This window comes from Artibeus jamaicensis, unplaced genomic scaffold, assembly GCF_021234435.1.
Source record: "Artibeus jamaicensis isolate MK-2021 breed Jamaican fruit bat unplaced genomic scaffold, CSHL_Jam_final contig_3126, whole genome shotgun sequence".
In the NCBI taxonomy this organism is placed as follows: Eukaryota; Metazoa; Chordata; class Mammalia; order Chiroptera; family Phyllostomidae; genus Artibeus; species Artibeus jamaicensis.
The window spans coordinates 19055978-19063738 of record NW_026521723.1 but is presented as its reverse complement, the minus strand read 5'-3'; positions in this window follow the sequence as shown (position 1 = coordinate 19063738).

Genomic DNA, 7761 nt, shown 5'->3' with positions numbered 1-7761 from the left:
CTTCCTTTTCCCATTCTCCCACTGCTAATGTTCCCTCATCACCCCCAGCCCCACTCTACCACAAGCTTTGCAACTGCATGTTTGCTGGGGTCCCTCTCCCATCCTCTCCTGTCCTCTCCTCTCCTGAGTTGTATAATCTTCAAATCTTCTAAACTGTCCTTGATCTCATGAGGTATGCATGTATTATTAATCCTGTTTATACATTAGGGAACTAAGAATCAGAGAGATTAAGTAATTTGTCTAAAGTCACATGCTAACTATAGCAGTGGCAGGTCTATCTGACCCAAAGTCCATGCTCTTCCTGAATTACACTCTCCTGACACCACTTCCCAGCTCTTCCAGCCAATAGGAGGAACAGAGGAGCACAATAAGGTAGAAAGCACCTTGGTCTGAAGATTGGCAATGTAAGCTCTGGTCATGGCTCTCTGATGTTTGGTGAATCCCTCTTCTCTTTGCTCTTGTTTGTTGCATAAAAGGGATGCTTTCTACATTCTTTCCATTTCTAACAAACTAGTAGGACAATTTAGAGACTTTTTATTCTGTACTTTATATATTTAGCAAACCCATGAGTCCATCATTTTAATTTCACCAACAATGACATACAATTGGATTTTGGGAAGAGCAGCCCCTTTGCCATGTGCTGTGAGTAGCATTGAAATGGCACCACTGTCAGGATAGAGAGATACTTTTTGAAATAAGCTCATGTATATTTTTAAAAGGTATCTCATCCTAATAAACATACTTAAAAAGTACTGAGCACTCTAATGTTTATGTTACACTTGTTTATTAAGGCACTTTATTGTTCTTGCATGTATATGAATAGGGACCAGCATAACTGGTACTGGGATGAGGAAGGCTAGGGTCTGTCATCAGTAGGCAGCCTTGACGCCAAAACACAGCATCTATGGTTCCCTCAACTCTGTGATTCTGATTTAGACTCCTCAGGTCGGGTCCTGTGAATACTGAGATATGTTTCTCTTTCCTTTGCCACTAAAAATGTTATTAATTACTGCATTCAAAAGTATACATTAAAGGCAAATAATTTGAGAAGTGGAAAGTCTCATGTGAAAACTACTGATTCTGATCCCTTTTCTGCTTCCTTCATTATCATGCCTTTTGTCCTAGTGCTTATTCACAGGAAAACATTAAGAAATGTATAAGAAACAGACAGAGATAACTGCCTATAAGATCAAAAGCATTTTGTTACAGTCAGGCAAACAAAGTGCAGCAAGGTGCATTCAGCTGCCATAAATGGACATTTTTCCTTTTCTATTCTACTTAAATTTTGCCACCACCCCACCACCTTTGAGTGAGTCTTCACTTTCTGTTTCCCATATCTTCGAACCCTACTTCCCAATTCCTGTGGTACCCAGACTCCATCCAGTCCCCCACGAGGGACAAGGACTGCTTGGCTTCTTTTAAATTCTAAAAATATGTGATTTCACAAAATGAGAGGTTTTACTTTAGTTAAATAAGGATGCCTACTATTACTGAGGGGCAGAAACAAGCATATCTCTACCTCCTGTGTAGAATCATGCATTCTGTTGTAATCCTGCTTCCTGTGTGGCTGGGAAGAGCTGGGCTGGTGTGAAAGCTCTAATATAATGGTTCTAGAGGCTGAGCTGGATTGGAGGATAATTATTCTGGGTGACCAGAGGCAGCTATTTAAGAGAGTGAATCAAAGTTGTATTTAGAATGGAGATCTAATGTTAAAACCTAGAAGGAGGAATTGATTTTCAGGTCTAAGTAGTATAACAAGGACAATGGACAATTCTGTAGTTGAAAGCCAGGATGGTTGGGAGGAAGTTGGCATGTAGAGCATGAAACTGTGCAGACCAAAGGGTTTAGAACTAGGACTGTGCACAACAGGAGAACACTTGCTTATTCAGTAGCTTGAAGTTCCTCTGGGAAAACCTGGAGCTGCTCTATGAATTGGCCAATGGCCAGAGTCATAGTGTTTGGTGGGGAAGGACAGTGTTGGAACAAGAATGAATCCTTGCTGGAAAATGTATTCTTGACTCACAAGGATATGGTGTCAATTGTGTGCAACCTGGATAATAATGAAGTAGGTGGAGCCATAGAGATAGTGATATTTGAGCCCAGCTTTAATCATGAAAAAGAGCCAAATAAGCAAAGGGAAATTGAGAGAATATTCCAGAATAGCAAAAGTAAAAAAAAAAAGATAATATAAGCTATATATCAAAAAATATTAGTAGCTAAATGTTGCAGGATCATGGTTTTCCAATATGAGAAAAGGCAAAAAATAAGGTTGCTAAAGAGTTGAGTTAATTTTGAGTCACATTGTTGATGACTTTGAATTTTAGGCTGAAGGCAGTCAATGGTAAAGTTCTTGAAAATCTTCAGTAGTGGAGTTCCAGGTAAGATGCTAGATTAAATATACAAATCTAATTCCATTACCTCCTGAAACTCCATTAAAACTAATTTATTTTTAAAATTAAATCGAAAAATTTAACAAGTACAAGAATAGGGAAGGAGACAACAGTTTTGAACCTGAGTAGTAAATGGATGAGTAGTAGATAACTAGCAAGGCAGGGCAGTCAAATCTTATTTGTTAGTTGAGAAACCCAAGATACAACCCAATTTATACTCCACAATCATAAAAAAATCTCAGGAACTGGTAGGACTGGTCACCAAGTGAGGGTGAAGATTGGGAGAAAAGAAGATTGGGTAAAAGTTGTTTGAGAAGCAGTTAGAGCAGAGCTCTCCTTTTTTAATTCCGCACCACTGGGCAACTTCCCTTTCCCACCCTGGCAGAAGTCTGGAGTCTTGTTCTTTGGAGAGGGTAAGGAAAATGTGCTTGAATTGAGAGATATTTCACACATTTGAGGATGGAGTTACCATATTGAAAAAACATGGATTAGGTAAATTTATAGAGACTGAGTGAAGACGGCTGAGACTCCACTACTAACACACACACACACACACACACACACACACACACACACACACACACAGACACACTTCTTCTCTCACTTGGCTTCTAAAATGCAAGGCAGCCAGTCTCCTACCTTCAAAAAAAAATGCTGCAAAACTACCAGTCAAGAGAAAAGACCTAAAGACAGTTTCCCAACAAAGGCACCCAGATTCCTTTGCAGTAAAGCTAAAGTTAGTAAGCTAGTCTGTAGACTCAGATCCTCCAAACGTATTTTTAGCTCCTGACTCTTAATCATGACTAGACAATCAAGGATGATCAGACATCTGAGGAAGCCTCCAACATACATGCTACAGAGCAAAGCAAACACACAGGAAGAAAAAACGTGGAGGATACAGAGACCATATAGGAAAAATAAAACTTAACATATCAATATCTTCAGCGAGTTAAGAGATAATGTTGCAAACATCAGGAACAGACTCCTTGAAGAAAGACACATTCAGAGAGCAAAAAAGAGCTCTTGGAAATTAAAATATGATAGCAGAAATTAAAAAATACAGCCCTGGCTGGTGTAGCTCAGTGGATTGAGTGTGGGCCTAGGAACCAAATAACCACAGTTTGATTCCCAGCCAGGGCACATGCCTGGGTTGCAGGCCAGTTCCCAGCAGGGAGCTCACAAGAGGCAACCATAAATTGATATTTCTCTCCCTCTCTCCTTTCCTTCCCCTTAATGATAAATAAATAAAATATTAAAAAAAAATATATATATACCATTAAAAATACAATAGAAAGTTTGGGAGATAGAATTAGGGAAATCTTTAAGAAAGAGAACAAAAGTCAAAAAGATAGAAGAGACAGAAAGATAAGAAAACAGGAAGGTTAGTGTAGAGGATCCAAAATTGAAATCCAACATCCTAGAATGACAGATTGGAGAAATAAAGGGAAAATATAATCCATGAAACAATTCAAGAAAACTTCCCTAGCGTAAAAGATAAAAGTTTCCAGATAGAAAAGGCCATTTTAGTGCTAATCACAGTGGTCAAACAGGCATTTCATTACCAAATTGAAAATCAATAAAAATAACAAGAAGATCCTAAAAGTGTCCATATAAAAAGTCATATGTTCTTTGAAGCATTATTTATAATAGCCAAATGCCGGAAACAGCCTAAGTGCCCATCAGTAAATGAGTGAATCAAAACACTGTAGTACATTTACACAATGGACTATAATGCAGCAGAAAGAAAGAAGGAACTCCTGCCTTTCACAATAGCATGAATAGAACTGGAGAGTATTATACTAAGTGAAACAAGCCAGGTAGTGAAAGACAAATACCATATGACCTCACCTATAAGTGGAACCTAATCAACAAAACAAACGAGCCAGCAAAATAGAATCAGAGGCATGGAAACAAGGAGCAGACTAACAGTGAAAAGAGGGGGGGAGGAAGAGAAGGGGGGAAGGAAGAGAAAGGTCAGGAAAATGTATAAATAACACATAAACAACAGGGGGGGATTGACTGTGGGAGTGGGGGTGGGTAGGCAGGGGAGAGCAATGGAGAAAAATTGGGACAACCATAATAAAACAAACAAACAAAAAACAGGACTTCCAGCTAAGATGGAGGCATAGGTAGGCATACTGTTCCCCCTCACACAACCGAAACAAATACAACAAATTTAAAAACAAAAAGCAACCAGGAATGACAGAAAATTGAACTGTATGGAAGTCTGACAACCAAGGAGTTAAAGAGGAAACATTCACCCAGACCAGTAGGAAGGGCAGAGACTGGCAGGTGGGTGGAAAGGACTGGTGGCAAGGCAGGGGCTAGCAGACCAGGCAAGGTGGTGGCTTGCAGACTGGGCGGTCCCACATTCACGTGCAGGTAAACGGAAAGGAACAACTGGGGAATGAGATAGACCACGTAACCCAGGGTTCCAGAGCAGGGAAATTGAGCCTCAAAGCCTAGGACTGGAAACACCTGTGGGAGTTGAGGCAGCAGCAGGAGAAACTCCCAGCCTCACAGGAGAGCTCATTGGAGAGACCCACAGGGTTCTAGAATGTACAAAAACCCACCCACCGAGAATTAGCACCAGAAAGGCCCAATTTGATTTTGGGTAGCTGAGGAAGTGACTAAAAACCAGCAGAGAGTGGAGCAAGTGGCACTGTTCCCTCTTGGACTGCTTGTCCACATACATTGTCACAATACAGCTTCATGGGTTTCCCTGCCCTGGTGAACACCTAAGGCTCTGCCCCTTACTATGTAATAGGTGCACCAAGACAAAAAAAAATTGGCCCAAATAAAAACAGTTCAAAGCTCCAGAAAAATACAACTAAGTGACAAATAGATAGCCAATCTATCAGATACACAGTTCAAAACACTGGTTATCAGGATGCTCCAGGAACTCACTGGGTACTTCTAGCATAAAAAAGACCCAGGCAGCAATGAAGGTTGCATTATGTTTAAAAAAAAAAAAAAAGAAAGAAAAAAGAAAAATCTACAGGGAACCAACACTGACAGGAAAAAAATCAGGACTCGAATCAATGGTTTGGAGCAAAAGGAAAAAAGAAACACCCAACCAGAACAGAATCAAGAAACAAGAATTTAAAAAAATGAGGAGAGACTTAGGAACCTCTGGGACAACTTTAAAAGTTCCAACATCTGAATCAAAGGGGTGCCAGAAAGAAAAAAGGAAGACCAAGAAATTGATAACTTATTTGAAAATATAATGAAGAACTTCCCTAATCTGGCAAAGGAAATAGACTTCCAGGAAGTCCAGGAAACTCGGAGAGTCCCAAAGAAGTTGGACCCAAGGAGGAACACACCAAGGCACATCATACTTACATTAGCCAAGATTAAAGATAAGAAGAGAATCTTAAAAGCAGCAAAAGAAAAAGAGACAGTTACCTACAAAGGAGTTCCCATTAGACAGACTATCAGCTGATTTCTCTAAAGAGACCTTACACACAAGAAAGTGCTGGAAAGAAATATTTGAAGTCATGAAAGGCAAAGACTTACATCCAAGATTAGTCTATCCAGCAAAGCTATCATTTAAAATGGAAGGGCAGATAAAGTGCTTCCCAGGTAAGGTTAAATTAAAGGAGTTCATCATCACCCAGCCCTTCTTATATGAAATGTTAAAGTGACTTATCTAAGAAAAAGAAGAAGATAAAAAATATGAACAGTAAAATGACCATAAACTCACAACTATCAACAACTGAACCTAAAAACAAAAACTGAACAAACAACTAGAACAGGAACAGAATCCCAGAAATGGAGATCACAAGGAGGGTTGTCAGTGGGTATGGGGAGGGGAAGAATAGGGGAGGAAGGTACAGGGAATAAGAAACATGATTCGTAGGCATAAATTTGTAGGGAGGTAAGAATACTATAGGAAATGACGAAGCCAAAGAACTTAACTGTACAACCCATTGGCATGAACTGTGGGGTGGGGAGGGGTGATGCTGGAGGGTGAGTGAGGAAGTGCAGGGGGGAGGGTGATAAAGGGGAGAAAACAAATTGGGACAATTTTAATAGCACAATCAATAAAATATACTATACTTTTTCTTTTCTTTTTTTATTAAATTATTTTGATTTTTATTGTTGTTCAAGTACAGTTTTCTGCCTTTCCCTGCTCCCTTCCCCACCACCCAGCCTTCCCCACCTCCCTCCCCAATTCCACCCCCCACCCTTGGTTTTGTCCATGTGTCCTTTATAGTTGTTCCTGTAAACCCTTCACCCTTCTCCCTCATTATCCCCTCACCTCTCCCTTCTGGTTACTGTCAGGTTGTTCTTAATTTCAGTGTGTTTGGTTATATTTTGCTTGCTTGTTTGTTTTGTTGATTAGGTTCCAGTTAAAGGTGAGATCATATGGTATTTGTCTTTCACTGCCTGGCTTATTTCACTTAGCGTAATGCTCTCCAGTTCCATCCATGCTGTTGCAAAGGGTAGGAGCTCCTTTTTTCTTTCTCCTGTGCAGAATTCCATTGTGTAAATGGACCATAGTTTTTTGATCCATTCATTTACTGATGGGCACTTAGGTTGAAATATCTCATTAAATTTACTTCTCACATATCCTTTCTCAGAAAGCTACTGGTGAATATATAAAACCAAAGTGAGGGAATAAGTCAAGAAAGACTAATATATGAAACGCAGGAAACAGGAGATCCAGTTCAGAGTGACTGTTATCCACCAGACCTAGGCTATAACTTGCTCAGATTGGAACAAGTTCAAACATTTGTGTCTAAGGACAGTGCAAGGCTTTGTATCTGTTTGTATTTTTTCTCCTTCAATGCACAGGTAGCCATGGTGAAGTCCAGTGGAATCTCACTTTTATTATAAGATCAACAAGAATGCTGGCATGTGGGTGAGATTGAAAACTGATACAATAAAAAAGTATGTTTATAATATGAAGGATTTCAATGAAAGACTGATCACCTTAGCAAAAACCTTATGTGTATGCTGTTTAGGTTGCTTCGGTGTAGAAGAATACCAAATCTGACCAAGTAAGGGGAATATACAAGGTCTGTCCAGACAGTATCCAGTCACGTAATATGAAAAATAGAGACATTTATTGAAGCAGATAAAAGATACAAGAAACATTGTACATAGGACAATGATGCCTGTTTACCCTTCAAAGTAGACACCTTGGGACCTTACACAGTTCTCTCAATTTCCATGAGCTGCCCGGTTGCATTTTCTTGAATGTCATCGATGATCTGAAATCTCTTCCCTTTCGAAGGTAATTTCAATTTGGGGAAAAACCAGAAGTCTCAGGGCACCAAATCTGGGCTGTAGAGGGGGCCAAGTCATCTGGGTGATTTGATGTTTCATCAAAAAACTCTGCACAGGAGTCGATGCTTGAGTGGGCTTG